This window comes from Oncorhynchus gorbuscha, linkage group LG14 (assembly GCF_021184085.1).
Source record: "Oncorhynchus gorbuscha isolate QuinsamMale2020 ecotype Even-year linkage group LG14, OgorEven_v1.0, whole genome shotgun sequence".
In the NCBI taxonomy this organism is placed as follows: Eukaryota; Metazoa; Chordata; class Actinopteri; order Salmoniformes; family Salmonidae; genus Oncorhynchus; species Oncorhynchus gorbuscha.
Window position 1 is genome coordinate 30912678 of NC_060186.1, and position 26917 is coordinate 30939594.

Below are 26917 nucleotides of genomic sequence, written 5' to 3' on the forward strand. Positions count from 1 at the left end.
ATTGAAATCGATCCCATCGAGACATTTAACAAACGTGTTGTAAACCCTAGATTGAAATCAATGAAAGTTTGGTAGAGCACTGGCAAGGCCATGTGTCGATCCCATCGAGACATTTAACAAACGTGTTGTCAGGCCGAGTGGTCTCAAGTGCTTGATTAAGTGTGTTGAGGTGTCGGTTCAAATCCCACCGTTGAGGTTGCCCTTGGTGAAGCTATTCTTCAATAAATCTTATTAGTCACTCTAGGATTGCGCAGGGATTCTATATTCATGTGGGGCCATGTAAGAGAGGAAATAACAAATGTTTTGTGAAGAGGTTGGTGTTATAATCCACACATGCAGTTCATCGCCTTCACCACTCAGATACCAAGTCCTGTGCTCTCGCTGTGGCAGTCAGCAATTTTACCAGTGTTTGTGAAAGTCAAAATCTTCCAGTGCCAAAAAAAGCACAGAATTTTACTTGTTACAAGATGAGGATGGGATTCTAACCCATGAATGCAGAGCACAATGGATTAGCAGTCCATCGCCTTAACCACCAGGCCACTTCAACCACCAGTGTTTGTGAAAGTCAAAATCTTCCAGTGCCAAAATAAAGCACAGAAATGTAATTGTAAACACGATGAGGATGGGATTGAAACCCATGCATGCAGAGCACAATGGATTAGCAGTCCATCGCCTTAACCACTCGGCCACCTCATCCTGTATTTTGAAATGGCAAATTAATTTAAAAACTGTAGTTGCTGTATGTAAACCCTAGATTGAAATCAATGAAAGTTTGGCAGAGCAATGGCAAGGCCATGTGTCGATCCCATCGAGACATTTAACAAACGTGTTGTCAGGCCGAGTGGTCTCAAGTGCTTGATTAAGTGTGTTGAGGTGTCGGTTCAAATCCCACCATTGAGGTTGCCCTTGGTGAAGCTATTCTTCAATACCTGAATCTTATTAGTCACTCTAGGATTGGCAGGGATTCAATATTCATGTGGGGCCATGTAAGAGAGGAAATAACAAATGTTTTGTGAAGAGGTTGGTGTTATAATCCACACATGCAGTTCATCGCCTTCACCACTCAGATACCAAGTCCTGTGCTCTCGCTGTGGCAGTCAGCAATTTTACCAGTGTTTGTGAAAGTCAAAATCTTCCAGTGCCAAAATAAAGCACAGAATTTTAATTGTTATACAATGAGATTCTAACCCATGCATGCAGAGCACAATGGATTAGCAGTCCATCGCCTTAACCACTCAGATACCAAGTCCTGTGCTCTCGCTGTGGCAGTCAGCAATTTTACCAGTTTTTGTGAAAGTCAAAATCTTCCAGTGCCAAAAAAAGCACAGAATTTTTTTTTTTGTTACACGTTGAGATTGGATTCGAACCCATGCATGCAGAGCACAATGGATTAGCAGTCCATCGCCTTCACCACTCAGATACCAAGTCCTGTGGACTCACTGTGGCAGTCACAATTTTCCCAGTGTTTGTGAAAGTCAAAATCTTCCAGTGCCAAAAAAAGCACAGAATTTTAATTGTTACAAGATGAGGATGGGATTCTAACCCATGCATGCAGAGCACAATGGATTAGCAGTCCATCGCCTTAACCACTCGGCCACCTCATCCTGTATTTTGAAGTCAAATGGATTTAAAAAACTGTAGTTGCTGTATGTAAACCCTAGATTGAAATCAATGAAAGTTTGGCAGAGCAATGGCAAGGCCATGTTTCGATCCCATCGAGACATTTAACAAACGTGTTGTCAGGCCGAGTGGTCTCAAGTGCTTGATTAAGTGTGTTGAGGTGTCGGTTCAAATCCCACCATTGAGGTTGCCCTTGGTGAAGCTATTCTTCAATACCTGAATTATATTAGTCACTCTAGGATTGCGCAGGGATTCTATATTCATGTGGGGCCATGTAAGAGAGGAAATAACAAATGTTTTGTGAAGAGGTTGGTGTTATAATCCACACATGCAGTTCATCGCCTTCACCACTCAGATACCAAGTCCTGTGCTCTCGCTGTGGCAGTCAGCAATTTTACCAGTGTTTGTGAAAGTCAAAATCTTCCAGTGCCAAAATAAAGCACAGAAATGTGATTGTTACACGATGAGTATGGGATTCGAACCCATGCATGCAGAGCACAATGGATTAGCAGTCCATCGCCTTAACCACTCAGATACCAAGTCCTGTGCTCTCGCTGTGGCAGTCAGCAATTTTACCAGTGTTTGTGAAAGTCAAAATCTTCCAGTGCCAAAATAAAGCACAGAAATGTAATTGTTACACGATGAGGATTGATTCAAACCCATGCATGCAGTGCACAATGGATTAGCAGTCCATCGCCTTAACCACTCGGCCACCTCATCCTGCATTTTGGTAGTGGTAAATGACTTTAAAAACGTTAGTTGCTGTATGTAAACCCTAGATTGAAATCAATGAAAGTTCGGCAGAGCAATGGCAAGGCCATGTGTCGATCCCATCGAGATATTTAACAAACGTAATGTTAGGCAGAGTGGTCTCAAGTGCTTGATTAAGTGTGTTGAGGTGTCGTTTCAAATCCCACCATTGAGGTTGCCCTTGGTGAAGCTATTCATCAATACCTGAATCTTATTAGTCACTCTAGGATTGCGCAGGGATTCAATATTCATGTGGGGCCATGTAAGAGAGGAAATAACAAATGTTTTGTGAAGAGGTTGGTGTTATAATCCACACATGCAGTTCATCGCCTTCACCACTCAGATACCAAGTCCTGTGCTCTCACTGTGGCAGTCAGCAATTTTACCAGTGTTTGTGAAAGTGAAAATCTTCCAGTGCCAAAATAAAGCACAGAAATGTAATTGTTACACGATGAGGATGGGATTCGAACCCATGCATGAAGAGCACAATGAATTAGCAGTCCACCGCCTTAACCACTCAAATACCAAGTCCTGTGGACTCACTGTGGCAGTCAGCAATTTTCCCAGTGTTTGTGAAAGTCAAAATCTTCCAGTGCCAAAATAAAGCACAGAAATTTAATAGTTACACGATGAGGATGGGATTCGAACACATGCATGCAGAGCACAATGGATTAGCAGTCTATTGCCTTAACCACTCAGATACCAAGAACTGTGCTCTCGCTGTGGCAAGTCAGCAATTTTCCCAGTGTTTGTGAAAGTCAAAATCTTCCAGTGCCAAAATAAAGCACAGAAATGTAATTGTTACACGATGAGGAGGGGATTCAAACCCATGCATGCAGAGCACAATGGATTAGCAGTCCATCGCCTTAACCACTCGGCCACCTCATCCTGAATTTTGGTAGTGGCAAATGACTTTCAAATTCTGTAGTTGCTGTATGTAAACCCTTGATTGAAATCAATGAAAGTTAGGCAGAGCAATGGTAAGGCCATGTGTCGATCCCATCGAGACATTTAACAAACGTGTTGTAAACCCTAGATTGAAATCAATGAAAGTTTGGTAGAGCACTGGCAAGGCCATGTGTCGATCCCATCGAGACATTTAACAAACGTAATGTTAGGCAGAGTGGTCTCAAGTGCTTGATTAAGTGTGTTGAGGTGTCGTTTCAAATCCCACCATTGAGGTTGCCCTTGGTGAAGCTATTCATCAATACCTGAATCTTATTAGTCACTCTAGGATTGTGCAGGGATTCAATATTCATGTGGGGCCATGTAAGAGAGGAAATAACAAATGTTTTGTGAAGAGGTTGGTGTTATAATCCACACATGCAGTTCATCGCCTTCACCACTCAGATACCAAGTCCTGTGCTCTCGCTGTGGCAGTCAGCAATTTTACCAGTGTTTGTGAAAGTCAAAATCTTCCAGTGCCAAAATAAAGCACAGAATTTTAATTGTTATACAATGAGATTCTAACCCATGAATGCAGAGCACAATGGATTAGCAGTCCATCGCCTTAACCACTCAGATACCAAGTCCTGTGCTCTCGCTGTGGCAGTCAGCAATTTTACCAGTTTTTGTGAAAGTCAAAATCTTCCAGTGCCAAAAAAAGCACAGAATTTTATTTGTTACACGTTGAGGATTGGATTCGAACCCATGCATCTAGAGCACAATGGATTAGCAGTCCATCGCCTTCACCACTCAGATACCAAGTCCTGTGGACTCAATGTGGCAGTCAGCAATTTTCCCAGTGTTTGTGAAAGTCAAAATCTTCCAGTGCCAAAATAAAGCACAGAAATGTAATTGTTACACGATGAGGATGGGATTCGAAGCCATGCATGCAGAGCACAATGGATTAGCAGTCTATCGCCTTAACCACTCAGATACCAAGAACTGTGCTCTCGCTGTGGCAGTCAGCAATTTTCCCAGTGTTTGTGAAAGTCAAAATCTTCCAGTGCCAAAATAAAGCACAGAAATGTAATTGTAACACGATGAGGATGGGATTCAAACCCATGCATGCAGAGCACAATGGATTAGCAGTCCATCACCTTAACCACTCGGCCACCTCATCCTGAATTATAGTAGTGGCAAATGACTTTCAAAATCTGTAGTTGCTGTATGTAAACCCTTGATTGAAATCAATGAAAGTTAGGCAGAGCAATGGCAAGGCCATGTGTCGATCCCATCGAGACAATTAACAAACGTGTTGTAAACCCTAGATTGAAATCAATGAAAGTTTGGTAGAGCACTGGCAAGGCCATGTGTCGATCCCATCGAGACATTTAACAAACGTGTTGTCAGGCCGAGTGGTCTCAAGTGCTTGATTAAGTGTGTTGAGGTGTCGGTTCAAATCCCACCGTTGAGGTTGCCCTTGGTGAAGCTATTCTTCAATACCTGAATCTTATTAGTCACTCTAGGATTGCGCAGGGATTCTATATTCATGTGGGGCCATGTAAGAGAGGAAATAACAAATGTTTCGTGAAGAGGTTGGTGTTATAATCCACACATGCAGTTCATCGCCTTCACCACTCAAATACCAAGTCCTGTGCTCTCGCTGTGGCAGTCAGCAATTTTACCAGTGTTTGTGAAAGTCAAAATCTTCCAGTGCCAAAAAAAGCACAGAATTTTATTTTTTTTGTTACATTTTGCGGATTGGATTCGAACCCATGCATGCAGAGCACAATGGATTAGCAGTCCATCGCCTTCACCACTCAGATACCAAGTCCTGTGGACTCACTGCGGCAGTCAGCAATTTTCCCAGTGTTTGTGAAAGTCAAAATCTTCCAGTGCCAAAATAAAGCACAGAAATTTAATTGTTACACGATGAGGATGGGATTCGAACCCATGCATGAAGAGCACAATGAATTAGCAGTCCACCGCCTTAACCACTCAGATACCAAGTCCTGTGGACTCACTGTGGCAGTCAGCAATTTTCCCAGTGTTTGTGAAAGTCAAAATCTTCCAGTGCCAAAATAAAGCACAGAAATTTAATTGTTACACGATGAGGATGGGATTCGAACCCATGCATGCAGAGCACAATGGATTAGCAGTCTATCGCCTTAACCACTCAGATACCAAGTCCAATGCTCTCGCTGTGGCAGTCAGCAATTTTCCCAGTGTTTGTGAAAGTCAAAATCTTCCAGTGCCAAAATAAAGCACAGAATTTTAATTGTTATACAATGAGATTCTAACCCATGCATGCAGAGCACAATGGATTAGCAGTCCATCGCCTTAACCACTCAGATACCAAGTCCTGTGCTCTCGCTGTGGCAGTCAGCAATTTTCCCAGTGTTTGTGAAAGTCAAAATCTTCCAGTGCCAAAAAAAGCACAGAATTTTACTTGTTACAAGATGAGGATGGGATTCTAACCCATGCATGCAGAGCACAATGGATTAGCAGTCCATCGCCTTAACCACTCGGCCACCTCATCCTGTATTTTGAAGTGGCAAATGGATTTAAAAAACTGTAGTTGCTGTATGTAAACCCTAGATTGAAATCAATGAAAGGTCGGCAGAGCAATGGCAAGGCCATGTTTCGATCCCATCGAGACATTTAACAAACGTGTTGTCAGGCCGAGTGGTCTCAAGTGCTTGATTAAGTGTGTTGAGGTGTCGGTTCAAATCCCACCATTGAGGTTGCCCTTGGTGAAGCTATTCTTCAATACCTGAATTATATTAGTCACTCTAGGATTGCGCAGGGATTCTATATTCATGTGGGGCCATGTAAGAGAGGAAATAACAATTGTTTTGTGAAGAGGTTGGTGTTATAATCCACACATGCAGTTCATCGCCTTCACCACTCAGATACCAAGTCCTGTGCTCTCGCTGTGGCAGTCAGCAATTTTACCAGTGTTTGTGAATGTCAAAATCTTCCAGTGCCAAAATAACGCACAGAAATGTAATTGTTACACGATGAGTATGGGATTCGAACCCATGCATGCAGAGCACAATGGATTAGCAGTCCATCGCATTAACCACTCAGATACCAAGTACTGTGCTCTCGCTGTGGCAGTCAGCAATTTTCCCAGTGTTTGTGAAAGTCAAAATCTTCCAGTGCCAAAATAAAGCACAGAAATGTAATTGTTACACGATGAGGATTGGATTCGAACCCATGCATGCAGTGCACAATGGATTATCAGTCCATCGCCTTAACCACTCGGCCACCTCATACTGCATTTTGGTAGTGGTAAATGACTTTAAAAAACGTTAGTTGCTGTATGTAAACCCTAGATTGAAATCAATGAAAGTTCGGCAGAGCAATGGCAAGGCCATGTGTCGATCCCATTGAGATATTTAACAAACGTAATGTTAGGCAGAGTGGTCTCAAGTGCTTGATTAAGTGTGTTGAGGTGTCGTTTCAAATCCCACCATTGAGGTTGCCCTTGGTGAAGCTATTCATCAATACCTGAATCTTATTAGTCACTCTAGGATTGCGCAGGGATTCAATATTCATGTGGGGCCATGTAAGAGAGGAAATAACAAATGTTTTGTGAAGAGGTTGGTGTTATAATCCACACATGCAGTTCATCGCCTTCACCACTCAGATACCAAGTCCTGTGCTCTCACTGTGGCAGTCAGCAATTTTACCAGTGTTTGTGAAAGTGAAAATCTTCCAGTGCCAAAATAAAGCACAGAATTTTAATTGTTATACAATGAGATTCTAACCCATGCATGCAGAGCACAATGGATTAGCAGTCCATCGCCTTAACCACTCAGATACCAAGTCCTGTGCTCTCGCTGTGGCAGTCAGCAATTTTACCAGTTTTTGTGAAAGTCAAAATCTTCCAGTGCCAAAAAAAGCACAGAATTTTTGTTTTATATGTTACACGTTGCAGATTGGATTCGAACCCATGCATGCAGAGCACAATGGATTAGCAGTCCATCGCCTTCACCACTCAGATACCAAGTCCTGTGGACTCACTGCGGCAGTCAGCAATTTTCCCAGTGTTTGTGAAAGTCAAAATCTTCCAGTGCCAAAAAAGCACAGAATTTTACTTGTTACAAGATGAGGATGGGATTCTAACCCATGCATGCAGAGCACAATGGATTAGCAGTCCATCGCCTTAACCACTCGGCCACCTCATCCTGTATTTTGAAGTGGAAAATGGATTTAAAAAACTGTAGTTGCTGTATGTAAACCCTAGATTGAAATCAATGAAAGGTCGGCAGAGCAATGGCAAGGCCATGTTTCGATCCCATCGAGACATTTAACAAACGTGTTGTCAGGCCGAGTGGTCTCAAGTGCTTGATTAAGTGTGTTGAGGTGTCGGTTCAAATCCCACCATTGAGGTTGCCCTTGGTGAAGCTATTCTTCAATACCTGAATTATATTAGTCACTCTAGGATTGCGCAGGGATTCTATATTCATGTGGGGCCATGTAAGAGAGGAAATAACAATTGTTTTGTGAAGAGGTTGGTGTTATAATCCACACATGCAGTTCATCGCCTTCACCACTCAGATACCAAGTCCTGTGCTCTCGCTGTGGCAGTCAGCAATTTTACCAGTGTTTGTGAATGTCAAAATCTTCCAGTGCCAAAATAACGCACAGAAATGTAATTGTTACACGATGAGTATGGGATTCGAACCCATGCATGCAGAGCACAATGGATTAGCAGTCCATCGCATTAACCACTCAGATACCAAGTACTGTGCTCTCGCTGTGGCAGTCAGCAATTTTCCCAGTGTTTGTGAAAGTCAAAATCTTCCAGTGCCAAAATAAAGCACAGAAATGTAATTGTTACACGATGAGGATTGGATTCGAACCCATGCATGCAGTGCACAATGGATTATCAGTCCATCGCCTTAACCACTCGGCCACCTCATACTGCATTTTGGTAGTGGTAAATGACTTTAAAAAACGTTAGTTGCTGTATGTAAACCCTAGATTGAAATCAATGAAAGTTCGGCAGAGCAATGGCAAGGCCATGTGTCGATCCCATTGAGATATTTAACAAACGTAATGTTAGGCAGAGTGGTCTCAAGTGCTTGATTAAGTGTGTTGAGGTGTCGTTTCAAATCCCACCATTGAGGTTGCCCTTGGTGAAGCTATTCATCAATACCTGAATCTTATTAGTCACTCTAGGATTGCGCAGGGATTCAATATTCATGTGGGGCCATGTAAGAGAGGAAATAACAAATGTTTTGTGAAGAGGTTGGTGTTATAATCCACACATGCAGTTCATCGCCTTCACCACTCAGATACCAAGTCCTGTGCTCTCACTGTGGCAGTCAGCAATTTTACCAGTGTTTGTGAAAGTGAAAATCTTCCAGTGCCAAAATAAAGCACAGAATTTTAATTGTTATACAATGAGATTCTAACCCATGCATGCAGAGCACAATGGATTAGCAGTCCATCGCCTTAACCACTCAGATACCAAGTCCTGTGCTCTCGCTGTGGCAGTCAGCAATTTTACCAGTTTTTGTGAAAGTCAAAATCTTCCAGTGCCAAAAAAAGCACAGAATTTTTGTTTTATATGTTACACGTTGCAGATTGGATTCGAACCCATGCATGCAGAGCACAATGGATTAGCAGTCCATCGCCTTCACCACTCAGATACCAAGTCCTGTGGACTCACTGCGGCAGTCAGCAATTTTCCCAGTGTTTGTGAAAGTCAAAATCTTCCAGTGCCAAAAAAAGCACAGAATTTTACTTGTTACAAGATGAGGATGGGATTCTAACCCATGCATGCAGAGCACAATGGATTAGCAGTCCATCGCCTTAACCACTCGGCCACCTCATCCTGTATTTTGAAGTGGAAAATGGATTTAAAAAACTGTAGTTGCTGTATGTAAACCCTAGATTGAAATCAATGAAAGGTCGGCAGAGCAATGGCAAGGCCATGTTTCGATCCCATCGAGACATTTAACAAACGTGTTGTCAGGCCGAGTGGTCTCAAGTGCTTGATTAAGTGTGTTGAGGTGTCGGTTCAAATCCCACCATTGAGGTTGCCCTTGGTGAAGCTATTCTTCAATACCTGAATTATATTAGTCACTCTAGGATTGCGCAGGGATTCTATATTCATGTGGGGCCATGTAAGAGAGGAAATAACAATTGTTTTGTGAAGAGGTTGGTGTTATAATCCACACATGCAGTTCATCGCCTTCACCACTCAGATACCTAGTCCTGTGCTCTCGCTGTGGCAGTCAGCAATTTTACCAGTGTTTGTGAATGTCAAAATCTTCCAGTGCCAAAATAACGCACAGAAATGTAATTGTTACACGATGAGTATGGGATTCGAACCCATGCATGCAGAGCACAATGGATTAGCAGTCCATTGCATTAACCACTCAGATACCAAGTACTGTGCTCTCGCTGTGGCAGTCAGCAATTTTCCCAGTGTTTGTGAAAGTCAAAATCTTCCAGTGCCAAAATAAAGCACATAAATGTAATTGTTACACGATGAGGATTGGATTCAAACCCATGCATGCAGTGCACAATGGATTAGCAGTCCATCGCCTTAACCACTCGGCCACCTCATCCTGCATTTTGGTAGTGGTAAATGACTTTAAAAAACGTTAGTTGCTGTATGTAAACCCTAGATTGAAATCAATGAAAGTTCGGCAGAGCAATGGCAAGGCCATGTGTCGATCCCATCGAGATATTTAACAAACGTAATGTTAGGCAGAGTGGTCTCAAGTGCTTGATTAAGTGTGTTGAGGTGTCGTTTCAAATCCCACCATTGAGGTTGCCCTTGGTGAAGCTATTCATCAATACCTGAATCTTATTAGTCACTCTAGGATTGCGCAGGGATTCAATATTCATGTGGGGCCATGTAAGAGAGGAAATAACAAATGTTTTGTGAAGAGGTTGGTGTTATAATCCACACATGCAGTTCATCGCCTTCACCACTCAGATACCAAGTCCTGTGCTCTCACTGTGGCAGTCAGCAATTTTACCAGTGTTTGTGAAAGTGAAAATCTTCCAGTGCCAAAATAAAGCACAGAATTTTAATTGTTATACAATGAGATTCTAACCCATGCATGCAGAGCACAATGGATTAGCAGTCCATCGCCTTAACCACTCAGATACCAAGTCCTGTGGACTCACTGTGGCAGTCAGCAATTTTCCCAGTGTTTGTGAAAGTCAAAATCTTCCAGTGCCAAAATAAAGCACAGAAATGTAATTGTTACACGATGAGGATTGGATTCGAACCCATGCATCTAGAGCACAATGGATTAGCAGTCCATCGCCTTCACCACTCAGATACCAAGTCCTGTGGACTCAATGTGGCAGTCAGCAATTTCCCCAGTGTTTGTGAAAGTCAAAATCTTCCAGTGCCAAAATAAAGCACAGAAATGTAATTGTTACACGATGAGGATGGGATTCGAAGCCATGCATGCAGAGCACAATGGATTAGCAGTCATCGCCTTAACCACTCAGATACCAAGTCCTGTGCTCTCGCTGTGGCAGTCAGCAATTTTCCCAGTGTTTGTGAAAGTCAAAATCTTCCAGTGCCAAAATAAAGCACAGAAATGTAATTGTTACACGATGAGGATGGGATTCGAACCCATGCATGCAGAGCACAATGGATTAGCAGTCCATCGCCTTAACCACTCGGCCACCTCATCCTGAATTTTAGTAGTGGCAAATGACTTTCAAAATCTGTAGTTGCTGTATGTAAACCCTTGATTGAAATCAATGAAAGTTAGGCAGAGCAATGGCAAGGCCATGTGTCGATCCCATCGAGACAATTAACAAACGTGTTGTAAACCCTAGATTGAAATCAATGAAAGTTTGGTAGAGCACTGGCAAGGCCATGTGTCGATCCCATCGAGACATTTAACAAACGTGTTGTCAGGCCGAGTGGTCTCAAGTGCTTGATTAAGTGTGTTGAGGTGTCGGTTCAAATCCCACCATTGAGGTTGCCCTTGGTGAAGCTATTCTTCAATACCTGAATCTTATTAGTCACTCTAGGATTGCGCAGGGATTCTATATTCATGTGGGGCCATGTAAGAGAGGAAATAACAAATGTTTTGTGAAGAGGTTGGTGTTATAATCCACACATGCAGTTCATCGCCTTCACCACTCAGATACCAAGTCCTGTGCTCTCGCTGTGGCAGTCAGCAATTTTACCAGTGTTTGTGAAAGTCAAAATCTTCCAGTGCCAAAAAAAGCACAGAATTTTATTTTTTTTGTTACATTTTGAGGATGGATTCAAACCCATGCATGCAGAGCACAATGGATTAGCAGTCCATCGCCTTCACCACTCAGATACCAAGTCCTGTGGACTCACTGTGGCAGTCAGCAATTTTCCCAGTGTTTGTGAAAGTCAAAATCTTCCAGTGCCAAAATAAAGCACAGAAATTTAATTGTTACACGATGAGGATGGGATTCGAACCCATGCATGAAGAGCACAATGAATTAGCAGTCCACCGCCTTAACCACTCAGATAGCAAGTCCTGTGGACTCACTGTGGCAGTCAGCAATTTTCCCAGTGTTTGTGAAAGTCAAAATCTTCCAGTGCCAAAATAAAGCACATAAATTTAATTGTTACACGATGAGGATGGGATTCGAACCCATGCATGCAGAGCACAATGGATTAGCAGTCTATCGCCTTAACCACTCAGATACCAAGCACTGTGCTCTCGCTGTGGCAGTCAGCAATTTTCCCAGTGTTTGTGAAAGTCAAAATCTTCCAGTGCCAAAATAAAGCACAGAAATGTAATTGTTACACGATGAGGATGGGATTCTAACCCATGCATGCAGAGCACAATGGATTAGCAGTCCAGCGCCTTAACCACTCGGCCACCTCATCCTGAATTTTGGTAGTGGCAAATGACTTTCAAAATCTGTAGTTGCTGTATGTAAACCCTTGATTGAAATCAATGAAAGTTAGGCAGAGCAATGGCAAGGCCATGTGTCGATCCCATTGAGACATTTAACAAATGTGTTGTAAACCCTAGATTGAAATCAATGAAAGTTTGGTAGAGCACTGGCAAGGCCATGTGTCGATCCCATCGAGACATTTAACAAACGTAATGTTAGGCAGAGTGGTCTCAAGTGCTTGATTAAGTGTGTTGAGGTGTCGTTTCAAATCCCACCATTGAGGTTGCCCTTGGTGAAGCTATTCATCAATACCTGAATCTTATTAGTCACTCTAGGATTGCGCAGGGATTCAATATTCATGTGGGGCCATGTAAGAGAGGAAATAACAAATGTTTTGTGAAGAGGTTGGTGTTATAATCCACACATGCAGTTCATCGCCTTCACCACTCAGATACCAAGTCCTGTGCTCTCGCTGTGGCAGTCAGCAATTTTCCCAGTGTTTGTGAAAGTCAAAATCTTCCAGTGCCAAAATAAAGCACAGAAATGTAATTGTTACATGATAAGGATGGGATTCGAACCCATGCATGAAGAGCACAATGAATTAGCAGTCCACCGCCTTAACCACTCAGATACCAAGTCCTGTGGACTCACTGTGGCAGTCAGCAATTTTCCCAGTGTTTGTGAAAGTCAAAATTTTCCAGTGCCAAAATAAAGCACAGAAATGTAATTGTTACACGATGAGGTTGGGATTCGAACCCATGCATGCAGAGCACAATGGATTAGCAGTCCATCGCCTTAACCGCCCGGCCACCTCATCTTGTATTTTGAAGTGGCAAATGGATTTAAAAACTGTAGTTGCTGTATGTAAACCCTAGATTGAAATCAATGAAAGTTCGGCAGAGCAATGGCAAGGCCATGTTTCGATCCCATCGAGACATTTAACAAACGTGTTGTCAGGCCGAGTGGTCTCAAGTGCTTGATTAAGTGTGTTGATGTGTCGGTTCAAATCCCACCATTGAGGTTGCCCTTGGTGAAACTATTCTTCAATACCTGAATTATATTAGTCACTCTAGGATTGCACAGGGATTCTATATTCATGTGGGGCCATGTAAGAGAGGAAATAACAAATGTTTTGTGAAGAGGTTCGTGTTATAATCCACACATGCAGTTCATCGCCTTCACCACTCAGATACCAAGTCCTGTGCTCTCGCTGCGGCAGTCAGCAATTTTCCCAGTGTTTGTGAAAGTCAAAATTTTCCAGTGCCAAAATAAAGCACAGAAATGTAATTGTTACACGATGAGGATGGGATTCAAACCCATGCATGCAGAGCACAATGGATTAGCAGTCCATCGCCTTAACCGCCCGGCCACCTCATCTTGTATTTTGAAGTGGCAAATGGATTTAAAAAACTGTAGTTGCTGTATGTAAACCCTAGATTGAAATCAATGAAAGTTCGGCAGAGCAATGGCAAGGCCATGTTTCGATCCCATCGAGACATTTAACAAACGTGTTGTCAGGCCGAGTGGTCTCAAGTGCTTGATTAAGTGTGTTGATGTGTCGGTTCAAATCCCACCATTGAGGTTGCCCTTGGTGAAACTATTCTTCAATACCTGAATTATATTAGTCACTCTAGGATTGCACAGGGATTCTATATTCATGTGGGGCCATGTAAGAGAGGAAATAACAAATGTTTTGTGAAGAGGTTCGTGTTATAATCCACACATGCAGTTCATCGCCTTCACCACTCAGATACCAAGTCCTGTGCTCTCGCTGCGGCAGTCAGCAATTTCCCCAGTGTTTGTGAAAGTCAAAATCTTCCAGTGCCAAAATAAAGCACAGAAATGTAATTGTTACACGATGAGGATGGGATTCGAACCCATGCATGCAGAGCACAATGGATTAGCAGTCCATCGCCTTCACCACTCGGCCACCTCATCCTGAATTTTTGTAGTGGCAAATGACTTTAAAAAAACTGTAGTTGCTGTATGTAAACCCTCGATTGAAATCAATTACATTTAGGCAGAGCAATGGCAAGGCCATGTGTCGATCCCATCGAGACATTTAACAAACGTGTTGTCAGGCCGAGTGGTCTCAAGTGCTTGATTAAGTATGTTGAGGTGTTCGGTTCAAATCCCACCATTGAGGTTGCGCTTGGTGAAGCTATTCTCAATACCTGAATCCTATTAGTCACTCTAGGATTGCGCAGGGATTCTATATTCATGTGGGGCCATGTAAGAGAGGAAATAACAAATGTTTTGTGAAGAGGTTGGTGTTATAATCCACACATGCAGTTCATTGCCTTCACCACTCAGATACCAAGTCCTGTGCTCTCGCTGTGGCAGTCAGCAATTTTACCAGTGTTTGTGAAAGTCAAAATTTTCCAGTGCCAAAATAAAGCACAAAATTTAATTGTTACACGATGAGGATGGGATTCGAGCCCATGCATGTAGAGCACAATGGATTAGCAGTCCATTGCCTTCACCACTCAGATACCAAGTACTGTGCTCTCGCTGTGGCAGTCAGCAATTTTACCAGTGTTTGTGAAAGTCAAAATCTTCCAGTACCAAAATAAAGCACAGAATTTTAATTGTTATACAATGAGATTCTAACCCATGCATGCAGAGCACAATGAATTAGCAGTCCATCGCCTTAACCACTCAGATACCAAGTCCTATGCTCTCGCTGTGGCAGTCAGCAATTTTACCAGTGTTTGTGAAAGTCAAAATTTTCCAGTGCCAAAATAAAGCACAAAATTTAATTGTTACACGATGAGGATGGGATTCGAGCCCATGCATGTAGAGCACAATGGATTAGCAGTCCATTGCCTTCACCACTCAGATACCAAGTACTGTGCTCTCGCTGTGGCAGTCAGCAATTTTACCAGTGTTTGTGAAAGTCAAAATCTTCCAGTACCAAAATAAAGCACAGAATTTTAATTGTTATACAATGAGATTCTAACCCATGCATGCAGAGCACAATGAATTAGCAGTCCATCGCCTTTCAGATACCAAGTCCATGCTCTCGCTGTGGCAGTCAGCAATTTTACCATTGTTTGTGAAAGTCAAAATCTTCCAGTGCCAAAATAAAGCACAGAATTTTAATTATTACACAATGAGGATGGGATTCGAACCCATGCATGCAGAGCACAATGGATTAGCAGTCCATCGCCTTAACAACTCGGCCACCTCATCCTGGCAAATGAATTTAAAAAACTGTAGTTGCTGTATGTAAACCCTAGATTGAAATCAATGAAAGTTAGGCAGAGCAATGTCAAGGCCAATGTGTCGATCCCATCGAGACATTTAACAAACGTGTTGTCAGGCCGAGTGGTCTCAAGTGCTTGATTAAGTGTGTTGAGGTATCGGTTCAAATCCCACCATTGAGGTTGCCCTTGGTGAAGCTATTCTTCAATACCTGAATCTTATTAGTCACTCTAGGATTGTGCAGGGATTCTATATTCATGTGGGGCCATGTAAGAGAGGAAATAACAAATGTTTTGTGAAGAGGTTGGTGTTATAATCCACACATGCAGTTCATCGCCTTCACCACTCAGATACCAAGTCCTGTGCTCTCGCTGTGGCAGTCAGCAATTTTACCAGTGTTTGTGAAAGTCAAAATCTTCCAGTGCCAAAATAAAGCAGAGAATGTTAATTGTTATAATTGTAATTGTAATCACAATGGATTAGCAGTCCATCGCCTTAACCACTCGACCACCTCATTCTGTTATTTGCATGTGGCAAATGACCTTAACTAGTGCCTCTAGAGACAAAACCTCTCTCATCGTCACTCAATGCCTAGGCTTACCTCCACTATACTCACATCCTACCATACCCTTGTCTGTACATTATGTCTTGAATCTATTCTTCCACGCCCAGAAATCTGCTCCTTTTGTTCTCTGTTCTGAACTCACTAGACGACCAGTTCTTATCGCCTTTACCCGTACCATTATCCTACTCCTCCTCTGTTCCTCTGGTGATGTAAAGGTTAACCCTGCAGCCCCCAGCACCGCTCTCATTCCCCAGGCGTTCTCATTTGTTGACTTCTCTAACCGTAAAAGCCTTGGTTTCATGCATGTTAAAATCAGAAGCCTCCTCCCTAAGTTTGTTTTATTCACTGCTTTAGCACAATCCACCAACCCTGATGTTCTATCCGTGTCTGAATCCTAGCCACCAAAAATCCTGAAATTTCCTTCCCCATCTACAAAATGTTCTGACAAGATAGAACTGCCAAAGGGGGCGGAGTTGCAATGTACTGCAGAGATAGCCTGCAGAGTTCTATCATACCATCCAGGTCTGTGCCCAAAACATACGAGCTTCTACTTTTAAAAATCCACCTTTCCAGAAACAAGTCTCTCACCGTTGTTGCTCTCACCCCCCTTAGCCCCCAGCTGTGCCCTGGACACCATATTGGAATTGATTGCCCCCGATCTATCTTCAGAGTTCGTACTGTTAGGTGACCTAAACTGGGACATGCTTAACACACCGGCCATCCTCCAATCTAAGCTAGATGCCCTCAATATCACACAAATTATAAAGGGGACCTACCAGGTACAACCCTAAATCCGTAACCATGGGCACCCTCTTAGATATCATCCTGATTGCTTCCGTAATTGGTCCGCGGTCAAACGACCACCCTCATGACTGTCAAACGCTCCCTAAAACACTTCAGCGAGCAGGCCTTTCTATTCGACCTGGCCCGGGTAACCTGGAAGGATATTGACCCCATCCCGTCAGTAGAGGATGCATAGTTGCTCTTTAAAAAAGTGCTTTCCTCTCCATCTTAACTTCTTCGATACAGGGGGCGCTCTTTTAATTTTGAGATAAAAAAAAACGTTCCCATTTTAAACAAGATATTTTGTCACGAAAAGATGCTCGACTAGGCATATAATTGACAGCTTTGGAAAGAAAACACTCTGACGTTTCCAAAACGGAAAAAATATATTATCTGTGAGTGCCACAGAACTGCTGCTACAGGCGAAACCAAGATGAAATTTCAAAAGAGGACGTGCCCCAGATTTTGAAGGCGCTGTGTTCCAATGTCTCCTTATATGGCTGTGAATGCGCCAGGAATGAGCTTACACTTTCTGTCGTTTCCCCAATGTGTCTGCAGAATTGTGACGTATTTGTAGGCATATCATTGGAAGATTAACCATTTTACACTACATCTACCAGGTGCTCGCTTGGTGTCCTCCGTCGCAATTATTGCGTAATCTCCAGCTGCGTGTATTTTTCCATTTGCTTCCGAGGAGAAACCCAACTGCCACAAATGATTTATCATCGAATAGATATGTGAAAAACACCTTGAGAATTGATTCTAAACAACGTTTGCCATGTTTCTGTCGATATTATGGAGTTAATTTGGAAAAAAGTTTGGCGTTGTAATGACTGAATTTTCTGGGTTATTTCTTAGCCAGACGTGATGAACAAGACGGAGCAATTTCTCCTACACAAATAATATTTTTGGAAAGAAATGAACATTTGCTATCTAACTGAGAGTCTCCTCGTTGAAAACATCCGAAGTTCTTCAAAGGTAAATTATTTTATTTGAATGCTTTTCTTGTTTTTGTGAAAATGTTGCCTGCTGAATGCTAGGCTTAACCTCTTGCTCCTACCTGACACGCAGGCGTCCCATCTAGACATCTGGAAATGCAAATGCGCTACGCTAAATGCTAATAGCACTCGTTAAAACTCAAACATTCATTAAAATACACATGCAGGTTACTGAATTAAAGCTACACTCGTTGTGAATCCAGGCAACAAGTCAGATTTTTAAAATGCTTTTCGGCGAAAGCATGAGAAGCTATTATCTGATAGCATGTAACACCCCAAAAGACCCGCAGGGGACGTAAACAAAATAATTAGCATAGACGACGCTACACAAAACGCACAAATAAAATATAAAACATTCATTACCTTTGACCATCTTCTTTGTTGGCACTCCTAGATGTCCCATAATCACTATTGGGTCTTTTTTTCCGATTAAATCGGTCCATATATAGCCCAGATATCGATCTATGAAGACTGTGTGATCAACAAAAACAAAAAAAATAGCGTTTTATAACGTAACGTCATTTTTTTAAATTAAAAAAGTCAATGATAAACTTTCACAAAACACTTCGAAATACTTTTGTAATGCAACTTTAGGTATTAGTAAACGTTAATAAGCGCTCAAATTGATCACAAGGCGATGTATATTCTATAGCTGTACGTCTGGAAATAATGTCCGGGTAAATCTCAACCAAAATATCCGGTCGGAGACCGGAAGAACTGCACTGCCTTGTGTCTGTTTGACCAAGAAACAAATCGTAGGCAAATGACAAGACTGTTGACATAGTGTGGAAGCTGTAGGTATTGCAACCTCGGCCCCATTTAATGTGGATCACGTTTAACAATGGGTTGAAGTGGCGCATGGATATATTTTCCCATTTTCAGTGATCAGATTTTCCTGCACTTTTCGATGAAACGCACGTTCTGTTATAGTCACAGCCGTGATTTAACCAGTTCTATAAACGTCTGAGTGTTTTCTATCCACACATACTAATCATATGCATATACTATATTCCTGGCATGAGTAGCAGGGCGCTGAAATGTTGCGCGATTTTTAACAGAATGTTTGAAAAAGTAGGTGGTAGGAGTAACAGGTTAAGAGGCTCCTCTGTCCTCCATTCGTTACCTGTATTAATGGCACCTGTTTGAACTTGTTATCAGTAGAAAAGACACCTGTCCACAACCTCAAACAGTCACACTCCAAACTCCACTATGGCCAAGACCAAAGAGCTGTCAAAAGACACCAGAAACACAATTGTAGACCTGCACCAGGCTGGGAAGAATCTGCAATAGGTAAGCATCTTAGTTTGAAGAAATCAACTGTGGGAGCAATTATTAGGAAATGGAAGACATACAAGACCACTGATAATCTCCCTCGATCTGGGGCTCCACGCAAGATCTCACCCCATGGGGTCAAAATGATCACAAGAACGGTGAGCAAAAATCCCAGAACCACACAGGGGGACCTAGTGAATGACCTGCAGAGAGCTGGGAACAAAGTAACAAAGCCTACCATCAGTAACACACTATGCCTGGGACTCAAAATCCTGCAGTGCCAGACGTGTCCCCCTGCTTAAGCCAGTACATGTCCAGGCCCATCTGAAGTTTGCTAGAGAGCATTTGGATGATCCAGAAGAAGATTAGGAGAATGTCATATGGTCAGATGAAACCAAAATATAACTTTTTGGTAAAAACTCATTTTGTCGTGTTTGGAGTACAAAGAATGCTGAGTTGCATCCAAAGAACACCATGCCTACTGTGAAGCATGGGGGTGGAAACATCATGCTTTGGGGCTGTTTTCCGCAAAGGGTCCAGGACAACTGATCCATGTAAAGGAAAGAATGAATGGGGCCATGTACCGTGAGTATTTGAGTGAAAACCTTCCATCAGCAAGGGCATTGAAGATGAAACCTGACTGCGTCTTTCAGCATGACAATGATCCCAAACACACCGCCCGGGCAACGAAGGAGTGGCTTTGTAAGAAGCATTTCAAGGTCCTGGAGTGGCCTAGCCAGTCTCCAGATCTCAACCCCATAGAAAATCTTTAGAGGGAGTTGAAAGTCTGTGTTGCCCAGCAACAGCCACAAACCATCACTGCTCTAGAGGAGATCTGCATGGAGGAATGGGCCAAAATACCAGCAACAGTTTGTGAAAACCTTGTGAAGACATACAGAAAACGTTTGACCTCTGTCATTGCCAATAAAGTATTGAGATAAACTTGTTATTGACCAAATACTTATTTTCCACCATAATTTGCAAATAAATTCATTAAAAATCCTGCAATGTGATTATCTGGATTTATTTTCTAATTGTCTGTCATAGTTGATGTGTACCTATGATGAAAATTACAGGCCTCTCATCGTTAAGTGGGAGAACATGCACAATTGGTGGCTGACTAAATACTTTTGCCCCACTGTATATACTGTTACACATGCACTTATCACATAGTATTCCATACATAAATTAAAGGTCATGCAACCTGAGTTGAAACCTGAGTGAGGTGCACATGTACATAAACAGATGCATGCGCAATATATTCATGTGTTGGACACTTGATACGGTCACATGATTTTGTTGTGGTATGTCACAACCACACATCGTAAAATATTGATATATACAATTAATTTTGATAAGTGGATGGTCTCTACAGAAGGTGTAAACAGTACAGCCAAATGGTTCGTTGCATAGTAGGAATATCATAAATAGGTAATGTCAGTATAAATAACATACGGTACAGTATGTACAAGAACAATATCAGTGATAGACGAGGTAGTTATATGCATACAATCAGGGGTAAAGTGGCTGAGCAGCAGGATAAAAAAAAATAGCAGCATGTTAGGAGAGAGTCATGTGAATAGAGGCACTGCAGATCGTGCTGATGACTGGTCCGTCCAAACCACGCATGAACAAGGGAATCAATATTCAGAGAGACTGTTTCTGTCCTGCCCTTGACTTTGGTGCAGGGCATGTAATGTCCATAGCCGCTTCATTGCAAAACTCCCTGATCTTCTCAAAAAACTCAGTTTGTCTTGCTGTGTCCAGTCCAGGTGGTGCTTGTACAGGTTGACCATCAACAGGCAGAAGGACGCTAAGCAGCTGAAACCTGGTCCCGAAAGTCGGGACGCTCCTTGGCGACAACACCAGGCTCCAGAGCTTCAAACCTGTAATAAAAAAATAAAAAATAAAAAAAAATCTGAAGACACTACATCCCTGCACAACATTAATTCACCTCCCAAGTTTAAATAAGAATAACCTCATACAATGAAAATTGTTTTACCTGAAGTGCTGGTACTGCTTGATCTGTGGCGGCTTTCCACCAGCACCGTACCAGCCTCCAGTCCAACCAGCTCTGGGATGTTGACCTCTCACAGTGCTGTCCTTCACAACACCAGCAATCTCAGACAAAGTGTTCACTCTGTTCTTTCTGAAGCGCTGCTTGAAGAGGTCAAAGCACCAGCCATGGGCAAACTTGGTGTGGCTTGTGATCAGGAAGTGAAGGTCCAGATAGTGGTTGAGGTTGTGAATACCATTGCACAAACTTGTTGTTGTTTTGGCCACTGCAGTTATCACAATTCAGGTCCACACGTGTTTTCCAAACTCCGTATTCGAAGAAATTGTTATTTTGTACACCCAATTTTTCAGTTTTTGATTTGTTAAAAATGTTTGAAATATCCAATAATTGCACTTCATGATTGTGTCCCACTTGTTGAATCTTCACAAAAAAATAGTTTTATATCTTTAGGTTTGAAGCCTGAAATGTGGCAAAAGGTCGCAATGTTCAAGGGGGCCGAATACTTTCGCAAGGCACTGTAAGTAACATGAAAATGGAAGCGTGTGCAGGTGAGCCCAGCGGACTTGTCTGGAGTTTAAGCTCTTGGCCCCTCTGATATATTCCAGATTACGATGATGTTAGGATGAGAAAGGGATGTTGTGCGCCCTCCAACCAGTGGCGCCCCTCCTTGAGGGCCATCTTGACGCGAAGGAGTTCTGTTCCCCACGTAATTCGTAATTCCTCTCAGCGGGGATAACTTCCTGGAGAAGGCACAGGGATGTGATTTGGGAGGTGTTCCCACCCACAGAGGGTATGTCGCCTACTTCGGAGGCATCCATCACGCTGGTTGGTGAAGGAAAAGAGCTGAGGTGAAGAGGCATTGCGCTAGCAGAACCCCTCGACAACATTCCGCTGAAAAGGCAGCGAGCAAATTAAAAAACATGTAACTTCACATTAACAGCAAATGAAAGATAAACATCTTGTTAATCTATCCATGGTGTCCGATTTCAAAAATGAGTTACAGCGAAAGCACAACATATGATTATGTTGTCATAGCCAAGTAAAAAAAAACAGCAATTTATCCTGCCAAAGATAGAGTAACAAAATGCAGAAATAGTTCAAATTAAATCACTAACCTTTGATGATCTTCATAGGACATCATGTTAGAAAAGACATGTATGTTTTGTTCGATAATGTGCATATTTATATCCCAAAATCTCAAGTTTACATTGGCGCCTTACGTGCAGTAATGTTTTGATTCAAAAACATCTGGTGATTTTGTAAAAATACTCAAACATTGATAAAAGATACAAGTGTTATTCACAGAATTCAAAGATAGACTTCTCCTTAATGCAACCGTTGTCAGATTTAAAAAATAACTTTGCGGAAAAAGCATAATCTGAGAACAGAGCTGAGATCCCAAAACAGCCAGAGGAATAGCCACCATTTTGGAATCAACAACACCTTACATGTTCACTTACCTTTGATGAACTTCATCAGAATGCACTCCCAGGAATTCCCAGTTCGACAATAAATGACTGATTTGTTCCATAAAGTTCCATCATTTATGTCAAACTAGCCACTTGTTAGCGTATTCAGCCCAGTAATCCATCTTCATGAGGCGCAGGCACTTCATCCAGACAAACTGGAAAAGTTCCGTTACAGTCAGTTAGAAACACGTCAAACGATGTATGGAATCAATCTTTAGGATGTTAACATAAAACATCAATAATGTTCCAACCGGAGAATTCCTTTGTCTTCAGAAAAGCACTGGAACGAGAGGTAATTCTGTCGGGAGTGCACGTCATGAGACCAAGGCTCTCTGCCAGACCACTTACTCAGATCTCATGAGCCCCTGCTTTATAGTAGAATCCCCATTCAAGTTTCTAAAGACAGTTGACATCTAGTGGAGGCCGTAGGAAGTGCAACTTTATCCATATCTCAATGTGTATTTGGTAGGCCAAGCTTTGAAAAACTACAAACCTGAGATGTCCCACTTCCTGGTTGGATTTCTCAGGTTTTAACCTGCCATATGAGTTCGGTTATACTCACATACATCATTCAAACGGTTTTAGAAACTTCAGAGTGTTTTCTATGCAATACTAATAATATGCATATATTAGCATCTGGGACAGAGTAGCAGGCAGTTTACTCTGGGCACCTTATTCAACCAAACTACTCAATACTGCCCCCCTGTCACCAAGAAGTTAATGGGGTTGTGCTCAACGTATTTGCTGCATTGCATCAGAAATCCCTGACATTTCCCAGGTGAACAGTCATATTTTCCAGGCGTGTGTATGAACAAAGGAGGGCTATGGGTTACGATACCTGGCATCAGAGGAGTAGGGATAGGCTGGCAGAGAAGATGGCACATTTCCTCCATAAGCTCCTCTTGCTGGGTTAGGCGCATTTCCTCCATAAGCTCCTCTTGCTGGGTTAGGCACCACTGTAGCTCCGCTGAATCAATTCCATTTTTAGGTGAGAGTGTGTAATGGAGACTCATGCAGAAAAAAGTGTTGATACACACGCAGAGCGTGGCATATGTTTATTAAGCCTTCGCAGAAGGCAGGAATCGTGGTCGCAGGCAATGGTCAAACACAGGTAGGCAGTCAAAAACAATACCTCACAACCATACAAACAGAAAAAACTGAACTAAATAGGGAGCTGATGAGACCAGGTGAGAAATGATCACAGGTGAAATCAATGAACAAAAATTAAAGACAGGGCTACGTTCCAGAAAACAAAGAAACAGGGCTAAGTTCAAATAAAAAGAACACAAGGTTGACTAAGAAAAGAAAAGCAGAACCTTACACAACCCCAGATCAAACCCCCGATGTTCCCTTTATGAGACCTGCTAGATGTGAACTACATGACCAAAAGTATATGGACACTTGATCATCGAACATCTCATACCGAAATCATGTGCATTAATATGGAGTTGGTCCCCTCTTTGCTGCTATAACAGACTCCACTCTTCTGGGAAGGCTTTCCACTAGATGTTGGAACATAGCTGTGGGGCCACAAGAGCAGTAGGAAGGTCGGGATCTGACGGTGGGCGATATGGCCTGGCTTGCAGTCAGTATTCCAATTCATCACAAAGGTGTTCGATGGGTTTGTGTCAGGGCTCTGTGCAGGCCAGTTCAGTTCTTCCACACTAATCTCAACAAACCATTTATGTATGTATTGACCTCGCTTTCTGCATGTGGCCATTGTCATGCTAAAACAGGAAAGGAACTTCCCCAAACTGTTGCCACAAAGTTGGAAGCACATAATTGTCTAGAATCTTATTGTATGCTGTAGTGTTAAGATTTCCCTTCACTGCAATTAATGGTCCTGAACCATGAAAAACAGCCCCTGACCATTACTCCTTCTCCACCAAACATTACACTTGGCACTATGCATTGGGGCAGGCAGCGTTCTCCTGGCATCCACCAAATCCAGATTTGTCCGTCGGACTGCTAGATGGTGAAGCGTGATTCATCACTCCAGTGAACATATTTCCACTGCTCCATTGTCCAATGGCGGCGAGCTTTACTCCATTCCAGCTGACACTTGTGTGGGGCTGCTTGGCCACGGAAACCCATTTTATGAAGCTCTCGAAGAAAAGTTATTGTGCTGACGTTGCTTCCAGAAGCAGTTTGGGTACTGAGTGTTTCAACCGAGGACAGATTATTTTTACACGCTACGCACTACAGCACTCGGCGGTCCCGTTCTGTGAGCTTGTGTGACCAACCACTTCACGGTTGAGCCGTTGTTGCTCCGAGACATTTCCACTTCAGCTCTAGTAGGACAGACATTTGACGAACTGACTTGTTAGAAAGGTGGCATCCTATGACGTTGCCACGTTGAAAGTCACTGAGCTATTCAATAAGGCCATTCTAACGCCAATGTTTGTCTATGGAGATTGCATGGACGTGTGCTCGATTTTACATTCTTCTCAGCAACGGGTGTGGCTAAAATAGCCGAATCCACTAATTTGAACGTGTGTCCACATAGTTTTGTAGTATTTATAGTGTGTGTAGTCTTCAAACAGTGTATGTCTGTTTCATTAGATCCTTACACAAGTAAAAGCCACACCCTGTGGTTACTGACAGTGTACTGTCGGTCAGTTCACAACTCTGTTTAATATAATCCTTACTGTGTGTATTTACAGCAGCATCCTGGTTCTTATCCTGAGTGGCTCAGCGGAATAAGACCAAGCCCTCATTGGTCAAAGGCCAGTTTGGAGGGTCAGGGTGATGATGTCATCAAAACAGTGGTAGTGAATGGTATCATCATCATACTCCATTACATTTCCAGGTGTGGGGAATTTGGGTAGAGAGGTGAGGTGACCAGAGTGAGCGAGCAATTCAAGGGCAGAGACAGACAATTATGTTTCCATGATAACACTGTTGACAGTGATAAGAAGGCCATTGCATCCCAGAGTCAGTTGGCCTTGTTAGGGCCGTCATGGTGATTAATTATACAATTATAAGTGGGTCTCCTACTCATTCAAGGGTTTTTCTTTATTTTTACTATTTTCTACATTGTAGAATAATAGTGAAGACATCAAAACTATGAAATAACACATGGATTCATGTATTAACCAAAAAAAGGGTTAAACATATCAAAATATATTTTATATTTGAGATTCTTTGAAGTAGCTACCCTTTGACTTGATGACAGCGTTGCACACTCCTGGCATTCTCTCTACCAGATTCACCTGGAATGCTTTTCTTGAAGGAGTCTTGAAGGAGTTCCCACATATGCTGAGCACTTGTTGGCTGCTTTTCCTTCACTCGGTGGTCCGACTCACCCCAAACAATCTCAATTTGGTTGAGGCCAGGGGATTGTGGAGGCCAGGTCATCTGATACAGCACTCCATCACTCTCCTTCTTGGTAAAATAGCCCTTACAAAGTTTGGAGGTGTGTTGGGTCACTGTCCTGTTGAAAAACAAATGATAGTCCCACTAAACCCAAACTAGATAGGATGGCGTATCACTGCAGAATGCTGTGGTAGCCATGCTGGTTAAGTGTGCCTTGAATTCTAAATAAATCACAGACAGTGTCACCAGCAAAGTACCCCCACACCATAACACCATCTCCTCCATGCTTTACAGTAGGAAATACACATGCGGAGATCATCCGTTCACCCACACCGCATCTCACAAAGACATGGCAGTTGGATCCCAAAAATCTCCAATTTGGACAGATTTCCACCGGTCTAATGTCCATTGCTCATGTTTCTTGGCCCAAGCAAGTTTCTTGTTCTTTTGGTTGTCCTTTAGTAGTTGTTTCTTTGCAGCAATTCAACCACGAAGGCCTGATTCATGTAGTCTCCTCTGAACAGTTGATGTTGAGATGTATCTGTTATTTGAACCCTGTGAAGCATTTATTCGGGCTGTAATTTCTGAGGCTGGTAACTCTAATGAACTTATCCTCTGCAGCAGAGGTAACTCTGGGTCTTACATTAATGTGGCAGTCCTCATGAGATCCAGTTTCATCCTAGCGCATGATGGTTTTTGCTACTGCACTTGAAGAATATTTCAAAGTTCTTGAAATGTTCCATATTGACTGACCTTTGTGTCTTAAAGTAATGATGGACTGTCAATTCTCTATGCTTATTTGAGCTGTTCTTGCCATAATATAGACTTGGTCTTTTACCAGATAGGGCTATCTTCTGTATACCACCCCTACCTTGTCACAACACAACTGATTGGCTCAAACGCATTAAGGGAAGAAATTCCACAAATGTATTTTTAACAAGGCACACCTGTTAATTGAAATGCATTCCAGGTGACTACCTCATCCTTCAGGGCCTGAGCTACAGGCAGTTTGGTTAAGGTATGTAATTTTAGGCGAAAATTGAAAAAAAAGGGGCTAATCCTTAAGAGATTTTTGAATGACTACCTCATCTCTGTACCCCACACATACAATTATTTGTAAGGTCCCTCAGTCGGCAGTGATTTTCAAACACAGATTCAACCACAA

The 26917-nt window shown here is 42.4% G+C and overlaps 1 long non-coding RNA gene and 6 other non-coding genes across 7 annotated transcripts; all 7 read right to left on the reverse strand.

Moving 5' to 3' along the window:
• Positions 1 to 1522: 1522 nt before the first annotated feature.
• On the reverse strand, positions 1523 to 1604 carry trnas-gcu. Its single transcript has one exon. It is a non-coding gene; the product is annotated as a tRNA-Ser (tRNA).
• A 4108-nt stretch (positions 1605 to 5712) lies between these two features.
• On the reverse strand, positions 5713 to 5794 carry trnas-gcu. Its single transcript has one exon. It is a non-coding gene; the product is annotated as a tRNA-Ser (tRNA).
• A 657-nt stretch (positions 5795 to 6451) lies between these two features.
• On the reverse strand, positions 6452 to 6533 carry trnai-gau. Its single transcript has one exon. It is a non-coding gene; the product is annotated as a tRNA-Ile (tRNA).
• A 1572-nt stretch (positions 6534 to 8105) lies between these two features.
• Positions 8106 to 8187, reverse strand: trnai-gau. Its single transcript has one exon. It is a non-coding gene; the product is annotated as a tRNA-Ile (tRNA).
• A 2662-nt stretch (positions 8188 to 10849) lies between these two features.
• trnas-gcu lies at positions 10850 to 10931 on the reverse strand. Its single transcript has one exon. It is a non-coding gene; the product is annotated as a tRNA-Ser (tRNA).
• A 3054-nt stretch (positions 10932 to 13985) lies between these two features.
• trnas-gcu lies at positions 13986 to 14067 on the reverse strand. Its single transcript has one exon. It is a non-coding gene; the product is annotated as a tRNA-Ser (tRNA).
• A 5966-nt stretch (positions 14068 to 20033) lies between these two features.
• LOC123994745 lies at positions 20034 to 23542 on the reverse strand. The gene is made up of 4 exons (XR_006831705.1): positions 23276 to 23542; positions 22429 to 22592; positions 20954 to 21859; positions 20034 to 20837 (listed from the first exon to the last, which is right to left on the reverse strand). It is a non-coding gene; the product is annotated as an uncharacterized LOC123994745 (long non-coding RNA).
• Positions 23543 to 26917: the final 3375 nt, after the last annotated feature.